This window comes from Pseudophryne corroboree, chromosome 9 (genome assembly GCF_028390025.1).
Source record: "Pseudophryne corroboree isolate aPseCor3 chromosome 9, aPseCor3.hap2, whole genome shotgun sequence".
Taxonomy (NCBI): Eukaryota; Metazoa; Chordata; class Amphibia; order Anura; family Myobatrachidae; genus Pseudophryne; species Pseudophryne corroboree.
The window spans coordinates 15,175,848-15,198,858 of record NC_086452.1 but is presented as its reverse complement, the minus strand read 5'-3'; the positions used below and the strand labels follow the sequence as shown (position 1 = coordinate 15,198,858).

General features: G+C 45.4%; 1 long non-coding RNA gene across 1 annotated transcript in view; it reads left to right on the top strand.

Annotated features, from left to right (window-relative positions):
* Positions 1 to 23,011, top strand: part of LOC134956631 (uncharacterized) — a 70,073-nt gene that overhangs the window by 22,686 nt on the left and 24,376 nt on the right. The window contains exon 2 of the long non-coding RNA XR_010186034.1: positions 19,344 to 19,660. This is a non-coding gene — a long non-coding RNA (uncharacterized LOC134956631). The remainder of the gene's footprint in view (positions 1 to 19,343; positions 19,661 to 23,011) is intronic.

Here is a 23,011-nt window from a genome sequence, read left to right as displayed (position 1 = left end):
TTTATCTCATACAATATTTGATAGCCTGCATGTAAAGACATTTTGCTGTTGTGATTTCCCACTGAATAGATCCCTTACTGTGAAACCAATCTACCTAGCCAAAATTGAGGTTTATAAATCAACTGAATTGTTCATTCAAACACACAGCTGATTCAGAGCAAGGCAGAAACACATGTTCCGGGACGTAGAATGTTAAGTATTAAGTCCATCATTCAAATATTATTAAACATCAAAACATCTCAGATGGAACAGCACAGATACGAAACACACTGTAACAAAATGTCACATACAATATAACCTCGGCTTAATGATTCTCCCTTCACAGGAAGGGGATCTAAACTTTGCAATTTACACAGTGCCAAATTCTTCTCCAAGTGTAAGATATTTCCAGCAGTACACTGAAGGTTCTGCTCAGACGTCAGGGAACCGAAAATGATTCATATTAATCCTATAAACACATTAACAACGTAGAGTGCATCATTACCCATATAGAGTTGTGACGGCTTTCTACTATGGTTTTGCTAACTGGTTATAGCATCTCTATTAGGAGGAACACACATGGTTAGATCTGATCTCTTCACCTGAATGCAGGAACTGCCTGATTGCTTGGTACTTTATTTCTCTACACTTTATCTCTCTCCAAGCTTTGCTAAATCTCCCCCAGTATCATTTGATCATCCCATTCTACTGCAGCGTTCCGCTCTGGCTCTCCTACTGCTCCCTCATCCATACTCCCAGACCTAGAAACAAACAATGGGGTATAATTCCAAAGCGGTGGCAAAACACGCCAACCATGGCGCACCTAACAGACCTGCCACCTGCAAAAGGAGTATTATGCCGCAGGATATTTTGTAGTGATGAGCGGGTTCGGTTTCTCGGAAACCGAACCCCCCCGAACTTCACGCTTTTTACACGGGTCCGAGGCAGACTCGGATCTTCCCGCCTTGCTCGGCTAACCCGAGCGCGCCCGAACGTCATCATCCCGCTGTCGGATTCTCGCGAGGCTCGTATTCTATCGCGAGACTCGGATTCTATATAAGGAGCCGCGCGTCGCCGCCATTTTCACACGTGCATTGAGATTGATAGGGAGAGGACGTGGCTGGCGTCCTCTCCGTTTAGAGTAGACTAGAGAGTAGTAGAGAGTAGAGACACTTGATTTACTAATTTTGGGGAGCATATTAGGACGGAGTACTACTTGCTGATAGTGTGACCAGTGACCACCAGTTTAATTAATCCGTTCTCTGCCTGAAAAAAAACGATACACAGTGTGACACAGTCACATACCATATCTGTGCTCAGCCTCAGTGTGCCCTCAGTGTGCTGCATCATCTATGTAATACTGTATATCTGACTGTGCTGAGTGCTCACTGCTCACACAGCTTAATTGTGGGGGAGACTGGGGAGCAGTTATAGCAGGAGTACATATTTTAACAGTGCACACTTTTGCTGCCAGAGTGCCACTGCCAGTGCCAGTGTGACTGACCAGTGACCACTGACCACCAGTATATTGTGATTGTCTGCCTGAAAAAGTTAAACACTCGTCGTGTGGTGTTTTTATTCTATAAACGCATTCTGCTGACAGTGTCCAGCAGGTCCGTCTTTATATAATATATACCTGTCCGGCTGCAGTAGTGATATATATATATTTTTGATATCATTATCATCCAGTCTATATTAGCACTGCAGCAGACGCAGTACGGTAGTCCACGGCTGTAGCTACCTCTGTGTCGGCAGTCGCTCGTCCATCCATAATTATATACCACCTACCTGTGGTGGTTTTTTTTTCTATCTTCTTGATACTAGTAGCTTACTTTAGGAGTCTGCAGTGCTGAGCTGACAGTGTCCAGCAGGTCCGTCATTATATAATATATACCTGTCCGGCTGCAGTAGTGATATATATATATTTTATATCTCATTATCATCCAGTCTATATTAGCAGCAGACGCAGTACGGTAGTCCATGGCTGTAGCTACCTCTGTGTCGGCAGTCGCTAGTCCATCCATAATTGTATACCACCTACCTGTGGTGTTTTTTTTTTTCTATCTTCTTGATACTACTAGTAGCTTACTTTAGGAGTCTGCAGTGCTGAGCTGACAGTGTCCAGCAGGTCCGTCATTATATAATATATACCTGTCCGGCTGCAGTAGTGATATATATATATATTTTTTTTTTATATCATTATCATCCAGTCTATATTAGCAGCAGACGCAGTACGGTAGTCCACGGCTGTAGCTACCTCTGTGTCGGCAGTCGCTCGTCCATCCATAATTGTATACCACCTACCCGTGGTGTTTTTTTTTTTTTCTATCTTCTTGATACTAGTAGCTTACTTTAGGAGTCTGCAGTGCTGAGCTGACAGTGTCCAGCAGGTCCGTCATTATATAATATATACCTGTCCGGCTGCAGTAGTGATATATATATATTTTATATCTCATTATCATCCAGTCTATATTAGCAGCAGACGCAGTACGGTAGTCCACGGCTGTAGCTACCTCTGTGTCAGCAGTCGCTAGTCCATCCATAATTGTATACCACCTACCTGTGGTGTTTTTTTTTTTTCTATCTTCTTGATACTACTAGTAGCTTACTTTAGGAGTCTGCAGTGCTGAGCTGACAGTGTCCAGCAGGTCCGTCATTATATAATATATACCTGTCCGGCTGCAGTAGTGATATATATATATATTTTTTATATCATTATCATCCAGTCTATATTAGCAGCAGACGCAGTACGGTAGTCCACGGCTGTAGCTACCTCTGTGTCGGCAGTCGCTAGTCCATCCATAATTGTATACCACCTACCTGTGGTGTTTTTTTTTTTTTCTATCTTCTTGATACTACTAGTAGCTTACTTTAGGAGTCTGCAGTGCTGAGCTGACAGTGTCCAGCAGGTCCGTCATTATATAATATATACCTGTCCGGCTGCAGTAGTGATATATATATATATATTTTATATCATTATCATCCAGTCTATATTAGCAGCAGACGCAGTACGGTAGTCCACGGCTGTAGCTACCTCTGTGTCAGCAGTCGCTCGTCAATCCATAAGTATACTAGTATCCATCCATCTCCATTGTTTACCTGAGGTGCCTTTTAGTTGTGCCTATTAAAATATGGAGAACAAAAATGTTGAGGTTCCAAAAATAGGGAAAGATCAAGATCGACTCCACCTCGTGCTGAAGCTGCTGCCACTAGTCATGGCCGAGACGATGAAATGCCAGCAACGTCGTCTGCCAAGGCCGATGCCCAATGTCATAGTACAGAGCATGTAAAATCCAAAACACCAAATATCAGTTAAAAAAAGGACTCAAAAATCTAAAATAATATTGTCGGAGGAGAAGCGTAAACTTGCCAATATGCCATTTACCACACGGAGTGGCAAGGAACGGCTGAGGCCCTGGCCTATGTTCATGGCTAGTGATTCAGCTTCACATGAGGATGGAAGCACTCAGCCTCTCGCTAGAAAAATGAAAAGACTCAAGCTGGCAAAAGCACAGCAAAGAACTGTGCGTTCTTCGAAATCACAAATCCACAAGGAGAGTCCAATTGTGTCGTTTGCGATGCCTGACCTTCCCAACACTGGACGTGAAGAGCATGCGCCTTCCACCATTTGCACGCCCCCTGCAAGTGCTGGAAGGAGCACCCGCAGTCCAGTTCCTGATAGTCAGATTGAAGATGTCAGTGTTGAAGTACACCAGGATGAGGAGGATATGGGTGTTGCTGGCGCTGGGGAGGAAATTGACCAGGAGGATTCTGATGGTGAGGTGGTTTGTTTAAGTCAGGCACCCGGGGAGACACCTGTTGTCCGTGGGAGGAATAGGGCCATTGACATGCCTGGTGAAAATACCAAAAAATCAGCTCTTCGGTGTGGAAGTATTTCAACAGAAATGCGGACAACATTTGTCAAGCCGTGTGTTGCCTTTGTCAAGCTGTAATAAGTAGGGGTAAGGACGTTAACCACCTCGGAACATCCTCCCTTATACGTCACCTGCAGCGCATTCATCATAAGTCAGTGACAAGTTCAAAAACTTTGGGTGACAGCGGAAGCAGTCCACTGACCAGTAAATCCCTTCCTCTTGTAACCAAGCTCACGCAAACCACCCCACCAACTCCCTCAGTGTCAATTTCCTCCTTCCCCAGGAATGCCAATAGTCCTGCAGGCCATGTCACTGGCAATTATGACGAGTCCTCTCCTGCCTGGGATTCCTCCGATGCATCCTTGCGTGTAACGCCTACTGCTGCTGGCGCTGCTGTTGTTGCTGCTGGGAGTCGATGGTCATCCCAGAGGGGAAGTCGTACTCGTAAGACCACTTTTACTACTTCCACCAAGCAATTGACTGTCCAACAGTCCTTTGCGAGGAAGATGAAATATCACAGCAGTCATCCTGCTGCAAAGCGGATAACTGAGGCCTTGGCATCCTGGGCGGTGAGAAACGTGGTTCCGGTATCCATCATTACTGCAGAGGCAACTAGAAACTTGTTGGAGGTACTGTGTCCCAGGTACCAAATACCATCTAGGTTCCATTTCTCTAGGCAGGCGATACCGAAAATGTACACAGACCTCAGAAAAAGACTCACCAGTGTCCTAAAAAATGCAGTTGTACCCAATGTCCACTTAACCACGGACATGTGGACAAGTGGAGCAGGGCAGGCTCAGGACTATATGACTGTGACAGCCCACTGGGTAGATGTATGGACTCCCGCCGCAAGAACAGCAGCGGCGGCACCAGTAGCAGCATCTCGCAAATGCCAACTCTTTCCTAGGCAGGCTACGCTTTGTATCACCGCTTTCCAGAATACGCACACAGCTAAAAACCTCTTACGGCAACTGAGGAAGATCATCGCAGAATGGCTTACCCCAATTGGACTCTCCTGTGGATTTGTGGCATCGGACAACGCCAGCAATATTGTGTGTGCATTAAATATGGGCAAATTCCAGCACGTCCCATGTTTTGCACATACCTTGAATTTGGTGGTGCAGAATTATTTAAAAAACGAGAGGGGCGTACAAGAGATGCTGTCGGTGGCCAGAAGAATTGCGGGACACTTTCGGCGTACAGGCACCACGTACAGAAGACTGGAGCACCACCAAAAACGCCTGAACCTGCCCTGCCATCATCTGAAGAAAGAAGTGGTAACGAGGTGGAATTCAACCCTCTATATGCTTCAGAGGTTGGAGGAGCAGCAAAAGGCCATTCAAGCCTATACAACTGAGCACGATATAGGAGGTGGAATGCACCTGTCTCAAGCGCAGTGGAGAATGATTTCAACGTTGTGCAAGGTTCTGCAACCCTTTGAACTTGCCACACGTGAAGTCAGTTCAGACACTGCCAGCCTGAGTCAGGTCATTCCCCTCATCAGGCTTTTGCAGAAGAAGCTGGAGACATTGAAGGAGGAGCTAACACAGAGCGATTCCGCTAGGCATGTGGGACTTGTGGATGGAGCCCTTAATTCGCTTAACAAGGATTCACGGGTAGTCAATCTGTTGAAATCAGAGCACTACATTTTGGCCACCGTGCTCGATCCTAGATTTAAAACCTACCTTGGATCTCTCTTTCCGGCAGACACAAGTCTGCTGCGGTTCAAAGAACTGCTGGTGACAAAATTGTCAAGTCAAGCGGAACGCGACCTGTCAACATCTCCTCCTTCACATTCTCCCGCAACTGGGGGTGCGAGGAAAAGGCTCAGAATTCCGAGCCCACCCGCTGGCGGTGATGCAGGGCAGTCTGGAGCGACTGCTGATGCTGACATCTGGTCCGGACTGAAGGACCTGACAACGATTACGGACATGTCGTCTACTGTCACTGCATATGATTCTCTCCCCATTGAAAGAATGGTGGAGGATTATATGAGTGACCGCATCCAAGTAGGCACGTCAGACAGTCCGTACTTATACTGGCAGGAAAAAGAGGCAATTTGGAGGCCCTTGCACAAACTGGCTTTATTCTACCTAAGTTGCCCTCCCACAAGTGTGTACTCCGAAAGAGTGTTTAGTGCCGCCGCTCACCTTGTCAGCAATCGGCGTACGAGGTTACATCCAGAAAATGTGGAGAAGATGATGTTCATTAAAATGAATTATAATCAATTCCTCCGTGGAGACATTGACCAGCAGCAATTGCCTCCACAAAGTAGTACACAGGGAGCTGAGATGGTGGATTCCAGTGGGGACGAATTGATAATCTGTGAGGAGGAGGATGTACACGGTGATATATCGGAGGATGATGATGAGGTGGACATCTTGCCTCTGTAGTGCCAGTTTGTGCAAGGAGAGATTAATTGCTTCTTTTTTGGTGGGGGTCCAAACCAACCCGTCATTTCAGTCACAGTCGTGTGGCAGACCCTGTCACTGAAATGATGGGTTGGTTAAAGTGTGCATGTCCTGTTTATACAACATAAGGGTGGGTGGGAGGGCCCAAGGACAATTCCATCTTGCACCTCTTTTTTCTTTCATTTTTCTTTGCGTCATGTGCTGTTTGGGGGGTGTTTTTTGGAAGGGCCATCCTGCGTGACACTGCAGTGCCACTCCTAGATGGGCCAGGTGTTTGTGTCGGCCACTAGGGTCGCTTAGCTTACTCACACAGCTACCTCATTGCGCCTCTTTTTTTCTTTGCGTCATGTGCTGTTTGGGGAGGGTTTTTTGGAAGGGACATCCTGCGTGACACTGCAGTGCCACTCCTAGATGGGCCAGGTGTTTGTGTCGGCCACTAGGGTCGCTTAGCTTACTCACACAGCTACCTCATTGCGCCTCTTTTTTTCTTTGCGTCATGTGCTGTTTGGGGAGTGTTTTTTGGAAGGGCCATCCTGCGTGACACTGCAGTGCCACTCCTAGATAGGCCAGGTGTTTGTGTCGGCCACTTGGGTCGCTTAGCTTAGCCATCCAGCGACCTCGGTGCAAATTTTAGGACTAAAAATAATATTGTGAGGTGTGAGGTGTTCAGAATAGACTGAAAATGAGTGGAAATTATGGTTTTTGAGGTTAATAATACTTTGGGATCAAAATGACCCCCAAATTCTATGATTTAAGCTGTTTTTTAGGGTTTTTTGAAAAAAACACCCGAATCCAAAACACACCCGAATCCGACAAAAAAAATTCGGTGAGGTTTTGCCAAAACGCGTTCGAACCCAAAACACGGCCGCGGAACCGAACCCAAAACCAAAACACAAAACCCGAAAAATTTCCGGTGCTCATCACTAATATTTTGTTTCCTGTGTGACTTCTTCCACTATTAAGTCCTCCTCTCATCTTACTGCACCGCCCTATCACTTGCAAAGCCATTCTTCACTTTTCTAATACTACTGTACATCAATTCTTCTAGTCAACTCCCTACTCTGCCCACGTCCACCCCCTTCTTCCATCACATCCCATGCCATGATCTTGCCACCTACTTCAAAGACACAATCTACACCATGTGACTAGATGTTTCCTTGTGAAAGCCTCATTCTCCTACAGTACCCAATCCACTATGATCATTCTCTCTCCAGCAACTGAAGTCTCTGCACTAATCTCAGCATCTCACCCCACAATCTGCCCACTTGACCCATCCCAATCCCATCTTCCTACACTACATACCCACTTCTAGCTAACTTCTACAACCTGTCTCTCTCAACAGACACATTTCCATCCTCCTATTATTACACGCGCATCTCATCCAGTTATAAAGAAACCATCTCTGGATCCAAAGATTCTCTCCAACTCCTGCCATATTTCTCTTCTCTTCTTCTCTCCTACCCTTTACCTCCAAACTACCTGAGGAACATGTCCACCACCTCTTACCTTACTTGCTCTCCTCTCCCTCTATTCTCACCTCTTGGCTATCAACACTTCACTGAGAATGCTATAACAAAAGCAATTAATGATTTACTTACTGCATAGAATATTGGTCGTTTGTCCATCTTTCTCCTTGCTCTCTCTGATGTTTTTGATATTGTGGATAACTATCCTTCCTCTGCACACCCATCGCTCTATTGGCCTTTATGGCTGAGTTCTTACCTGGTCACTTGCTACCAAACAGCTTCTACTATCTGTTGGGTTGTCACAAGGCTCGGTTTTGGCTGATGACTTCTCTCACAGTACACCTCTCCTCTACATTCAGCCTCCACTAACTAGGCTGAGAACACCCAAATCTACCTCTCCTTCCCTGACCTCTCCCCGTCTGTACTATATCATGTAACCAACAATCTCTATGCTACTTCATCATGGATGTCTCAACACTGCCTACAGTTCAACTGGTCCCACACAGCATAATATTTCCTTCCTTCCATATTCGCTACCTTCACTGAAATCTCGCTCACCACCAATAGCTCCACAATCGCCTCATTCTCCCATGCCAGTTGCCTCGTCATGCATGACACACTTTGCTTTATATATCATTACCTCACATCGAGTCTCTCCATGCTCCATGTCCTTTCACCTCATATTTGCAGACTAACCCACCATGATGACTGCCACCTCCTCATATTTGGTAATCTCCCCACCCATCTCAGCTTCAATCCATCTTAAATGCCAGAATACTGGTCTTTTGTTTCCCACCATGAAAATATGAATAAAACTTAATTAATTCCAGATCATCAATATCACTGATCTCATTTGGAACTGGCAATAAAACATTGATATGACTCATTATGAATAGAATAATTTGAAGAGCACTACTCCCTTTCCTTACAAGAGCAAAATTCAGCTTGATATTGTCCACGTTGGTTACAAGACAAGAACCTAGCTCTGTTAGGCACATTATCTGCACTAAAGAAGCCAAAAGCATGGAGTGTAATTTACGAATTTATAAAATGTAAAGATATTTGCAGTATCTGCTCACCTGAAGCTACATCGTCTTGGTGTGTTCCATGTTCTGTGGCATTAATGGCTGGGGTTCTCTTGGCTGTCTGTGTTTTTGGTAGCAGGACACTATTTTAAGGCAACAGCAATTAAAAACAAATTGGATTCATTAACTTTTTTTTTACATATATAGGGATATATTTACTAGAGATGTGCAGGTTCGGATTTACTCGGTACTTAACGCCAGAATTAACGCAAGTTCGGATTTATCCGGATTTTTCTTATTGGCTAACCAAAACACGTGACATCCGAGAGCCAATAAAATGCCGATTTGAGATCCGAGTAAATCCGGGTATATCCGAACCTGCACATCTCTAATATTTACTAAGATTCTCATTTCTGCCGATTTCAGCCGAGATCAATCTCGGCTGACATCAGCAGTGTGATTATTTAGGGTTTTAGTTTTACAGGTACCCCTAAGGGATTCTATGGTGACAAGGAAGCCGATGGGCTCCGAGGGACACTAGGTACTGTAGGTAAGTATGTGTGCATGTATGTGAAATTAAACTTATACTTTCACGGTGTGTGTTTTGTTTTTATTTGGGTATTTCTTTTGTTGTGGAACTACAGGTTCCAGCGGGCCCGTTATTTCCCAGCATGTTGGTACTTGTGATTCTCCAAGTACCAGCAAGCGGGGGAGGCTTGCTGGGACTTGTAGTTCTACAACAAAGGACAATATTCTTTCTTTTTACATAATTTTGGCTATCAGCCCTCCAACCACTGCCCTGGGATGGGGGGATAGCCTCTCTCCCACTGCCCCAGGGAACCCCGGCCAGGGGTGACTAGTTGGGGATATAAAAGTGTCCCACGGCTGCGGCATCACCTCCCTGGCTAGTGGAGCCCGGTGCTGGTTTAAAAAATCTTGGGGACCCCTACGTCTTTTGTCCCTCATATTTTTGGAACCAGGACCGGCCCAAGAGCCCGGTGCTAGTTGTCTAAATACTGGGGGACCCTACTCATTTTTTCCCAGTATTTAAACAACCAGGACCATCTCAAAGAGCCCGAGGCTGTTATGCTTAGGAGGGGGGACCCCACAGAATTTTGTAAAAAATTTTGTAACACTTTTACACAGAGAAGCGTGCACGGATCTCCCTGATCTGTGCATGACTATCTAAACACGCCAGCCAGAAGCTGGTCTATTTGAAAGTTCCATTTTTGTACGAATTCTATGCTTTCCCGGCAGTGTTTGGCTATTGTCAGCAGTGATTGAGAATACAAATTCTTAGTAAATTCCCGTGTTGTATAAAATAACAGCCGTGTTTGACCGATGGTCTATTGATTCGTACTTTTTGGGATGTATGTGTATCTCAATACGAATAGCCCCAACACTGACGTGATGTGTGTTTAGCAAATTCCTGAGATCGCACTTAGAAAAAAAAAAATAGAATGGAGTCAAGAGCTTAGTAAATTTCCACCATAGAGGACTCGCAATCATTACAAGTACCTGAGCTAACTACTCAAAGACAAATGCAAAATGATCCAGCAAGACACGGCTCAGCCATGCAATGCGTTCATATCCCTCTGCCGCAGTTGTGCGTTACACTAAGTACACAGAGAACTCTCTGTCCAGGGGGATGCTGTTTGGGGAAGAAAGTCCAAGGCTCTGCAGTCTTAGCATAAGCTTCAGAGTGTCTGTACGGAACCCCCAGGCTGCACTTCCCGGTGCAATGTGTGCAACATAGGAGGATGTGAACTTGGGGACCAATAGGATGCGGTTGGTCACACCATACCTTAGTTGGGGCACGGAGGTGCAGATGGTTCCAATGGGGTCTATGTACTAAATCTTGGAGAGTGACAAAAATGGAAAGAGAGAACCAGCCAATCAGCTCCTAACTGCCAAGTTAAAGGCTGTGTTTGAAAAATGACAGGAGCTGATTGGTTGGTACTTTATCTCTCGCCTTTATCCAATGCTTGGTACATAAACCCCAAAGTACTATCTGTCCACAGAATAGGCACCAACGCCAGTATCAAATTCAGGACCTATGTGCCAGCACCCTCTTCAGTGGCCGGTTGGTTTTATTCTACATGGGCCAAAGTCAAGTTTATATCTAGTGTTGAATGAACTGTTCTTTCATATATAGGGGAATATTTATCAAAGCTTGGAGAGATGTACTGTAGGTAGACTTTGGGGGATGTATCAAACCGTGCAGAGAGATAAAGTACCAGCCAATCAGATCCTCGCTGTCATTTTTCAAACACAGCCTGTAACGTGGCATCTAGGAGCTGATTGGCTGGTACTTTATCTCCACTTCTCAAAGCTATGATATATAGGTTTTACATCAAAAATGTTACAAAAATTGTTAAGAGATTCATAAAGATCATATTGTAAAAATAAATAAATCATTAAAAAAATTTTTTTACAAATAATATAAATAAATAAATTATATGTGTGTGTGTGTGTGTGTGTGTGTGTGTGTGTGTGTGTGTGTGTGTGTGTGTGTGTGTGTGTGTGTGTGTGTGTGTATAAACATTTGTCATAAACTGATCTAAAATGCTGTCTTTAAACAAAATAATTTTTTCCCAAAAAATATTTACTGCTTTCAATTTTTAATTAAAAATAAAGTGTTTTTTAAATGAATTAGCAACAAATTACAAAGTCAGGAAAAAATTTTTAGCAAATGCATATAATAAAGATTTCCTTATTCACTTAAAAACGTGTTTGGAAACAGCATATTTATTTACATCGGTGGTAGAAGATTTCTGCTGTGAAGGACATCGTCATAAATTAAAGAATATAAAATATAATAAATCTTCGTTGCAATGGAGATCCCCCCTGATTATATAAAATAAAGAACCCTGGTATGTTTTAGAAGATATAGATAAAGAAGGCGGTGAGCGATACGTCCAGACGCACTTTGGCCCTCATTCCGAGTTGTTCGCTCGCTAGCTGCTTTTAGCAGCATTGCACACGCTAGGCCGCCGCCCTCTGGGAGTGAATCTTAGCTTTGCAGAATTGCGAACGAAAGATTAGCAGAATTGCGAATAGAAATTTCTTAGCAGTTTCTGAGTAGCTCGAGACTTACTCCTACACTGCGATCAGTTCAGTCAGTTTCGTTCCTGGTTTGACGTCACAAACACACCCAGCGTTCGCCCAGACACTCCCCCGTTTCTCCAGCCACTCCCGCGTTTTTCCCAGAAATGGCAGCGTTTTTCCGCACACACCCATAAAACGGCCAGTTTCCGCCCAGAAACACCCACTTCCTGTCAATCACACTCCGATCACCAGAACGATGAAAAATCCTCGTTATGCCGTGAGTAAAATACCTAACTTTTGAGTAAAATAACTAACCACATGCGCTCTGCGAACCTTGCGCATGCGCAGTAAGCGACTAATCGCAATATAGCGAAACTCGGCAACGAGCTAACAACTCGGAATGAGGGCCTTTGTGCGCACCAACGTCACAGCGTCCACATCGGTTAACATCAATTTATAAACAATGTTAGAAAATAATCATATGAACTGCAAAACATCGAGTATTACTATGAAGAAGACTAATTTTATGAGACAGAAATAAACTATTTTTATGGGTGTTTTAACGCAATTTAATAGAATCCTAAAACAACTGCTTGCTAATTGTATTTTTTATGATACACCATAATTTAAGCAACCCTGAATCATACTTTTTTACTTTCCACATTAAAGTAAAAGTCGTACTTCAAATACATAATGTAATCAGATAGTTCCCTGATTTTTCGAATAGTGAAGTCAATAAAATGTCTGTTATAGTTTAACCGCAAATGATCCAGCCAGCTCCGAAATTAGTGAAAATAAACTACAGTATTTGACTCATGCAATCTGCCTGGTGTTCGCCTGTCCTCCCAAAATACTTCACTTTGGCTCTGATTTCATACAACTATCAGGTGATCTGAAGCAATGCATGAGGTCATTAGCAAGAATGCATGAAGTCATCTTAACAACCACCTTAAGCAGTAGTAGGATGGGAGTGGTGGGCTGATATCGCTATATTTGAAAAATAAGTAAATCAGTAAAACAGTCCATTGTGCTACCTGTCTCATCGCCTTTTGGACAGTTTCATCTTTCTATAGCGCAGTAGAGGAAGTGCCTTCATGCCTTCAATAACTCTTAGAGATTTGCGATCATCTTGCAGTCTCCTAGGTAACAGAAATGCCCTTGACAGTGAAACAGCAGCAAAACAGCTGATATGCTAGGTTTCACCGTTTGAACTTGCTGCCCCCTTTAGCTGCATTGTAACGGTCACTTCCTGCCATTTCCTACAGCTGTAGCGGCAAGGACCCGTAGCTGCCGGAGACTTACTGCCTACAGAGATATGGGGTAACCATGGTCACCAGAGAGTTGGAACTGCATTGCATATAGGCACCAGCAGAGACATGGGGGTCTCCACAGCCCAGAACCTGTGTAATTCATATGTGACCCGGATTCATATGTGAGCTCTGATCGTTACAGCTTACAATCTAAAAAGGAAAGGGAAAGGTGAAACAATAGAGACAGAGGGATGAGATTGTAGCTGGTAGTGCCCAGGACGAGTACTGTACTACAGGGGGGGGTGCATAGTTATAGTAAAGGGAAGCGCTTGGCGAGAGTGTATAAAATATTGAAGGATTGGGAGAGTCTGGCCAGATGGGGAAGGGAGCCCCATGGTAACAAGAATGGGAGTTATACTAACGGATTCAGTATGTTTAACCGGCGGATAGAAGGCCGGCTGGCGGCATTGTCGGCTGTCGGGATTCCGGTGTCGATATCCTGAGTGCCCGTATCCCGACAGCCAGCAAATTAAACGCATCGGTATCCTGAGTGCCGGGATCCTGACAGCCGGTAAATTAAATGCATCCCATTCTAACATGGTGTTAAGGTTCATCAGGAAGATTTGTTACTTACTGGTAATCTCATGTATATATAGTTTTATGTAATCTCAAGGTGTATTTACTGCACAGCGGAAGCATTGTTACACAACATTGGGGGTAATTCCAAGTTTATCGCAGCAGGAAATTTTTTAGCAGTTGGGCAAAACCATGTGCACTGCAGGGGGGGCAGATATAACATGTGCAGAGAGAGTTAGATTTGGGTGGGTTATTTTGTTTCTGTGCAGGGTAAATACTGGCTGCTTTATTTTTACACTGCAATTTAGATTGCAGATTGAACACACCCCACCCAAATCTCTCTCTCTCTGCACATGTTACATCTGCCTCCCCTGCGGTGCACATGGTTTTGCCCAACTGCTAAAAACTTTCCTGCTGCGATCAACTTGGAATTACCCACATTGTGCTGAATCCTCTGTCCTTCCTCCACTGGCAACATTTCAGGATAATAATAATCTCCATGTTCTTCCAACAGACTCTCCACCAACCCCCTTCCTCCCCATGGACCCTGCTCAGACTGGTTGTAATATACACAGAGCTATCATATTGCGCACGACTTTTGGTTTTGTCAGGTGGGGCGACGGGCGAGGCATATTGAGGTCTCCAAGTATTCAGTCTAATTTGATCTAGTTTAAGCATAGGCTGAACTGTAGCCCAATTCTTGTTCTGTGGCGGGATGTAACACAAATGAGAAGTCAGTATCACAGAGGGTGATCACTGCCTCCTGTAACAGGACCTGAAACAGTTATAGACGTATGACCGATGTGCGTCATTAGATGCGGAGCGCCGGCACTTAGCAATAGGCGTATCTGCTGCTTTTGCCATTAGCACACAATATGAAGGATTCTAATAAACAAAAAGAAGCCAAAATGTAATCAGGAGCGCCTAGCCACTACTGATCATAGACACCATTATCAGGGTGTGTAGCTGTGCCCGCCTGCAAGCTGCCACAAGAGGTTCACAACTGACAGACTAATATGGGGAGACATCCATGTCTGGTTATGTGACAAACATAGGAACAAGCCCTTACTGCAGTCAGTCTGCACCGCCACACCCTTTACAGCCACAGTACAGCCTCTCCATGTGCAAGGATACAACCGCAGTACAGCCTCTCCATGTGCAAGGATACAACCGCAGTACAGCCTCTCCATGTGCAAGAATACAACCGCAGTACAGCCCTTCCATGTGCAAGGATACAACCGCAGTACAGCCTCTCCATGTGCAAGAATACAACCGCAGTACAGCCTCTCCATGTGCAAGGATACAACCGCAGTACAGCCCTTCCATGTGCAAGAAAACAACCGCAGTGCAGCCTCTCCATGTGCAAGGATACAACTGCAGTACAGCCTCTCCATGTGCAAGGGTACAACCGCAGTACAGCCCTTCCATGTGCAAGAATACAACCACAGTACAGCCTCTACATCTGCAAGGGTACAACCGCAGTACAGCCTCTCCATGTGCAAGGATACAACCGCAGTACAGCCTCTCCATGTGCAAGGATACAACCGCAGTACAGCCTCTACATCTGCAAGGATACAACCGCAGAACAGCCTCTACATCTGCAAGGATACAACCGCAGTACAGCCTCTCCATGGGCGAGGATACAACCGCAGTACAGCCTCTCCATGTGCAAGAATACAACCGCAGTACAGCCTCCCCATGTGCAAGAATACAACCGCAGTACAGCCTCTCCATGTGCAAGAATACAACCGCAGTACAGCCTCTCCATCTGCAAGGATACAACCGCAGTACAGCCTCTCCATGTGCAAGAATACAACCGCAGTACAGCTTCTTCATGTGCAAGGATACAACCGCAGTACAGCCTCTCCATGTGCAAGGATACAACCGCAGTACAGCCTCTCCATGTGCAATAATACAACTGCGGTACAGCCTCTCCATGTGTAAGTACACAACTCGCAGTACAGCCTCTCCATGTGCAAGGATACAACCACAGTACAGCCTCTACATCTGCAAGGGTACAACCGCAGTACAGCCTCTCCATGTGCAAGGATACAACCGCAGTACAGCCTCTCCATGTGCAAGGATACAACCGCAGTACAGCCTCTACATCTGCAAGGATACAACCGCAGTACAACCTCTCCATGGGCAAGGATACAACCGCAGTACAGCCTCTCCATGTGCAAGAATACAACCGCAGTACAGCCTCTCCATGTGCAAGAATACAACCGCAGTACAGCCTCTCCATCTGCAAGGATACAACCGCAGTACAGCCTCTCCATGTGCAAGAATACAACCGCAGTACAGCTTCTTCATGTGCAAGGATTCAACCGCAGTACAGCCTCTCCATGTGCAAGGATACAACCGCAGTACAGCCTCTCCATGTGCAATAATACAACTGCGGTACAGCCTCTCCATGTGTAAGTACAAAACCGCAGTACAGCTTCTTCATGTGCAAGGATACAACCGCAGTACAGCCTCTCCATGTGCAAGGATACAACCACAGTACAGCCTCTCCATCTGCAAGGATACAACCGCAGTACAGCCTCTCCATGTGCAAGGATACAACCACAGTACAGCCTCTCCATGTGTAAGTACAAAACCGCAGTACAGCCTCTCCATGTGCAAGGATACAACTGCAGTACAGCCTCTCCATGTGCAAGAATACAACCGCAGTACAGCCCTTCCATGTGCAAGGATACAACTGCAGTACAGCCTCTCCATGTGCAAGAATACAACCGCAGTACAGCCTCTCCATGTGCAAGGATACAACCGCAGTACAGCCCTTCCATGTGCAAGAATACAACCGCAGTGCAGCCTCTCCATGTGCAAGGATACAACTGCAGTACAGCCTCTCCATGTGCAAGGGTACAACCGCAGTACAGCCCTTCCATGTGCAAGAATACAACCACAGTACAGCCTCTACATCTGCAAGGGTACAACCGCAGTACAGCCTCTCCATGTGCAAGGATACAACCGCAGTACAGCCTCTCCATGTGCAAGGATACAACCGCAGTACAGCCTCTACATCTGCAAGGATACAACCGCAGTACAGCCTCTACATCTGCAAGGATACAACCGCAGTACAGCCTCCCCATGTGCAAGAATACAACCGCAGTACAGCCTCTCCATGTGCAAGAATACAACCGCAGTACAGCCTCTCCATGTGCAAGGATACAACTGCAGTACAACCTCTCCATGTGCAAGAATACAACCGCAGTACAGCCTCTCCATGTGCAAGAATACAACCGCAGTACAGCCTCTCCATGTGCAAGGATACAACTGCAGTACAGCCTCTCCATGTGCAAGGATACAACTGCAGTACAACCTCTCCATGTGCAAGAATACAACCGCAGTACAGCCTCTCCATGTGCAAGGAGTCAGAAGTTAAATACTGTAGATGTGAAAACCTGACACAGAAGTATGTGTTCTTATTTGTGCACAGTATAAACATGTGAATCTTCAAATAGAAAATACAAGACCTACTGTAAATGGATTTGTATGTTCCCTGTGGTATCTATGGGTGGTTTCAGGATGTCAGGAAAGAAAATGTTGATATTTTTGGTGTTTAATTTCATCTTGATATTTCTTCAAATTATAACATCTGCAGCATAAACCATATATAAGAGCTAAAAGGTCTATCTACCAATAGTACTAGGAAGTTCGCAGTGGCATACGCATGGCAGCAGAAAGAGTAACAGAGGTCACAGAGATGTAGTCCACAGCCCAGGAGTCAGCAGCCAGGAGGGTTGTAGCACAAGCCAAGGTCATACACAGAGAACCTGTCCGAGGAGTAATGTGTCAGGAACTCAAGTTCAAGGGGACGTGCAGCCATCCTCAAGTTCAATGTACTCGGAAGGGTCTGCTAAGAGGCAGATGGTGTATAAAGGCCTGGGGTTGTGGTAACAGAAACCAGGCGCTAACAGGTCATTGCCAGCAGCTGGTCATTAAGAAACTTTCAGGCCCAAGTCCGCACAAGTATAACATAATCAATTAGGCAGCAACAATTCCTAATCTGAGCCTGTAGCTCATTGTTTGAAGGCTACACAGGTGCAACCCAGATTACATGGCTCGTGTCTTGGGCATGACCAGTCCTGGGTGGTATGCGGAATCCTATCTGTGGCAGCAGAACAGCAGTGCCATGCTATAGAGGAGGCACAACCTGAACCAGAGAACACTGTGTGCCCATAGCAAGGCCGTCAGCGCATATGAGACTGGCAAATCGAGCACTGCACCAGCACAAGTGTATGGGTACAGTAATTGCATGGGCACTATAATATTGTAGGTACAGTACTATGCCACTGGGCACAATGGTTACAGACAATGGGCCTAATTCAGATCTGATCATGCGCTGGTTCCGCAGTGCGCCGGCGCATGCCAGACAGCCAACGGCTGTCTCAGCCCTGCGATCGCCTCTGCCTGATTGACAGGCAGAGGTGGTCGCTTATGCAGGAGATGGCGGGCCGGATGCATTTTGCCACCACTTAGGGGGCGCGTTCCGGGCAACGCAGGCGTGCGTGGACAGTTGCGGGGGGACGGGCCGCCGGGCTGCGTGACATCAGCGATGAGTAGCTCCTGCCAGTGTGCAGGAGCTGCGTTGGCTAGGAGCTACTCTTCAAGTACAAAAGCATCGCCGCTGTGCGATGTATACTTGTGCAGGGGGGTCGAGCCTGACATGTGGGGCGGACTAGCCCTGAGCTGGGCGTCCCCCCGCATGTCAGTGTGACTGATCGTAGATGTGCTAAATTTACCACATCTACAACCAGGTCTGAATTAGACCCAATGTGTTATAAAACAAGTGTACAACATTTTCTTGAAGAATAGACATATAGAAATACTGTATATATAAGGTTTGGTGAGAACGATGGTTTAGACAACTTGAGCAGAAGACAAATACACCTTTAAACGCTTTTGGGGGTCATTCCGAGTTGTTCGTTCGTTATATTTTTCTCGCAACGGAGCGATTAGTCGCTAATGCGCATGCGCAATGTCCGCAGTGCGACTGCGCCAAGTAAATTTGCTATGCAGTTAGGTATTTTACTCACGGCATTACGAGGTTTTTTTCTTCGTTCTGGTGATCGTAATGTGATTGACAGGAAGTGGGTGTTTCTGGGCGGAAACTGGCCGTTTTATGGGTGTGTGCGAAAAAACGCTACCGTTTCTGGGAAAAACGTGGGAGTGTCTGGAGAAACGGGGGAGTGTCTGGGCGAACGCTGGGAGTGTTTGTGACGTCAAACCAGGAACGAAACTGACTGAACTGATCGCAGTTGCCGAGTAAGTGTGGAGCTACTCAGAAACTGCTAAGAAGTGTCTATTCGCAATTTTGCTAATCTTTCGTTCGCAATTTTGATAAGCTAAGATTCACTCCCAGTAGGCGGCGGCTTAGCGTGTGCAAAGCTGCTAAAAGCAGCTTGCGAGCGAACAACTCGGAATGAGGGCCATTATTGTATAAATAACTATCAGCTGCAATGTTCCTGAACCCTGCACCCAATAATGCAGTTTATATGATGTATACTCATTAAAACAAGTTTAGTGTTTAGCAGCAGCGTTGTTTGCAAGATACGGGACTATAGGTCAGTAAACAATAAGCGCAATGTCTCAGTATACATGCCAAGTATCCAGAGTGTCTCATTGCTTCTGATGCTGAAATCTTGGCTCCACATTTTTGCTCTTTTTATCTTTGGCTAAAACTCAAAGCAATTTTTTTTTCTTGCAGATTATACAATCCTCTGGGAATCTGTGGAGTCATGAAATTTTCTTTTTGTTCCTGTCACAAGAATAACAATCATTTTAATTATCAAAAAAAGAAGAAAACCCGGGAAACCTATTGAACTATTGATGGACGTTTCCGCTGGTTTTCGGCTATTAGCGGTAATTTACACCGATACTGGAAATATCATTGTTTGATAAACAAAGTAACTTTTGATTTGCTGGATGCTCCCTAACTTGCACCTCATACGGAAAAAATTCTGTCAAGAGTGCGGGAGATTGTCAGAGTGATGTGACTGAAGCCGAAACGAAAACGTACCACAGGTACGAAAAATAAGCCCCCATGCAATTGGTTTATAGCCAGATTAAGGGAGAAATGCAGGGCATACTGTACCCTGGGCCCCCCTCTGTCAGGGGGCCCCTGGGCCGGATCACACTGACATCAGTAGCTCTCCTTCTTGTGCAGCAGCAGAATCAGGACGCCAAAATATGAACAGGACAGCATGTAGAGCAGGCAGAGACACAGGAGTATCAGATTTCAGAGAAAGAGAGAGACTCAGGCTGCTGATATTCTTGCATGCGACAAGATAAATTATAGATTTTATTTTCTATGTGTATTTTAAGTTTGTTTAAGTTGACTTTGTTCCAATACAAGAAAACTTTATAAATTAGATGTATCTCAGTTAGGTGGAGCTCTAACTTCTCTCTTAATTTATGATTGCAACACCTGTGTTGAAGCACATTTCTTATCAATTAAATAGTTCAACACAGGTGACGCCAATCATATATTAATCAGGAAGTCCAGTAGCAGAGCATTTTGTCCCTCCTGGAATGGTTCAGGTGTGCGAAATCTAATATACACCCCCCAGGCCCCCTGACTTAAGTGCCCTGGCTCCCCCCCACCCCCCCTCCCACAAGGCTTAATCCAGCCCTGCATTGGCTACATATCCTACGTCATAGGTTTAGTGTCTCAGCTTCTTTCTTCAAAATACACAGGGAAGATTGCAATGGATACAGTAATTTTCAGCATTCCCCTCTTTATGTGGTTTGTGGCTGCACAGTATATGATATATCGGCCAATCGCAATGATTATCATATAGGGCCTCATTCCGAGTTGATTGCTCGCAAGCAACTTTTTGCAGCGCTGCGATCAGATAGTCGCCGCCTATGGGGGAGTGTATTTTCGCTTTGCAATTATGCGAACGCTTTTGCAGCCGAGTGGTACAAAAAAGTTTTGTGCAGTCTCTGAGTAGCCCTTGCGATCACTTCAGTCAGACACCCGCCCTGCAAACGCTTAAACACGCCTGCGTTTTCCCTACCACTCCCAGAAAACGGTCAGTTGACACCCATAAACGCCTACTTCCTGTCAATCTCCTTGCGATCGGCTGTGCGAATGGATTTTTCGTTAAATCCATCGCCCAGCACCGATCCTCTTTGTATCTGTACGTCGCGCCTGCGCATTGCGGAGCATACACATGCGCAGTTTTGCCGCGTTTTGACCTGATCACAGCGCTGCAAAAAGTTGCTAGCGAGCGATCAACTCGGAATGAGGGCCATAGCGTGTACCCCCAATTCATCATTTGTTGATTTGTCAGGTTGCATCTTCCCACATAATGTGCTGCAGATCAGATGGGACGATGCGACGTACGATGAGATGTTTGTTTGTCGCTAGCCCATGAAGGATATATAGATGTAACAAGCTACAGCCTGCCCCAAACACGGGTGTAGTATGGCTGACCGGCGGTCTCCTGACCGCCGGTCAGCTTACCGACGCCGGGATCCTGGCAGCATACCGACGCCGGGATCCCGGCGGGGAGGGGCGAGTGCAGCAAGCCCCTTGCGGGCTCGCTATGCTCGCCACGCTGCGGGCTCGGTGGCGACCTGCGGTCGCCACGGGTTCTATTCCCACTCTATGGGTGTCGTGGACACCCACGAGTGGAAATAGTCCCTGTTGGTCGGCATGCCGACCATCGGGAAAGTGAGCCGTCGGGCTCGTGGAGGAGGTCATGTGACTGTCGGTCAGCTGACCGGCGGTCACATGAATACCACCCCCAAACATAGTGCAGTGTATGTAATACAGTATGTCAGACATATACACAGTGCGGTGTATGTAATGCAGTACATCAGACATATACACAGTGCAGTGTATGTAACGCAGTACGTCAGACATATACACAGTGCAGTGTATGTAATACAGTACGTCAGACATATACACAGTGCAGTGTAATACAGTACGTCAGACATATACACAGTGCGGTGTATGTAATGCAGTACGTCAGACATATACACAGTGCAGTGTATGTAATGCAGCACGTCAGACAGATACACAGTGCAGTGTATGTAACGCAGTACGTCAGACATATACACAGTGCGGTGTATGTAATACAGTACGTCAGACATATACACAGTGCAGTGTATGTAACGCAGCACGTCAGACATATACACAGTGCAGTGTATGTAATACAGTACGTCAGACATATACACAGTGCAGTGTAATACAGTACGTCAGACATATACACAGTGCAGTGTATGTAATGCAGCACGTCAGACAGATACACAGTGCAGTGTATGTAACGCAGTACGTCAGACATATACACAGTGCGGTATATGTAATACAGTACGTCAGACATATACACAGTGCAGTGTATGTAATGCAGCACGTCAGACATATACACAGTGCGGTGTATGTAATACAGTACGTCAGACATATACACAGTGCGGTATATGTAATACAGTACGTCAGACATATACACAGTGCAGTGTATGTAATACAGTACGTCAGACATATACACAGTGCGGTGTATGTAATACAGTACGTCAGACATATACACAGTGCGGTGTATGTAATACAGTACGTCAGACATATACACAGTGCGGTGTATGTAAAGCAGTACGTCGGACATATACACAGTGCAGTGTATGTAATAAAGTACGTCAGATATATACACAGTGCTGTGTATGTAACACAGTACGTCAGATATATACACAGTGCAGTGTATGCAATACAGTACGTCAGACATATACACAGTGCGGTGTATGTAATACAGTACGTCAGACATATACACAGTGCAGTGTATGTAATACAGTACATCAGACATATACACAGTGCAGTGTATGTAACGCAGTACGTCAGACATATACACAGTGCAGTGTATGTAACACAGTACGTCAGACATATACACAGTGCAGTGTATGTAACACAGTACGTCAGACATATACACAGTGCAGTGTATGTAATACAGTACGTCAGACATATACACAGTGCAGTGTATGTAATACAGTACGTCAGACATATACAGAGTGCAGTGTATGTAACGCAGTACGTCAGACATATACACAGTGCAGTGTAATACAGTACGTCAGACATATACACAGTGCAGTGTATGTAGTACAGTACGTCAGACACTTACACAGTGCAGTGTATGTAATACAGTACATCAGACATATACACAGTGCAGTGTATATGTAATACAGTACGTCAGACATATACACAGTGCAGTGTATGTAATACAGTACATCAGACATATACACAGTGCAGTGTATGTAATACAGTACATCAGACATATACACAGTGCAGTGTATGTAATACAGTACGTCAGACATATACACAGTGCAGTGTATGTAAAACAGTACGTCAGACACTTACACAGTGCAGTGTATGTAATACAGTACATC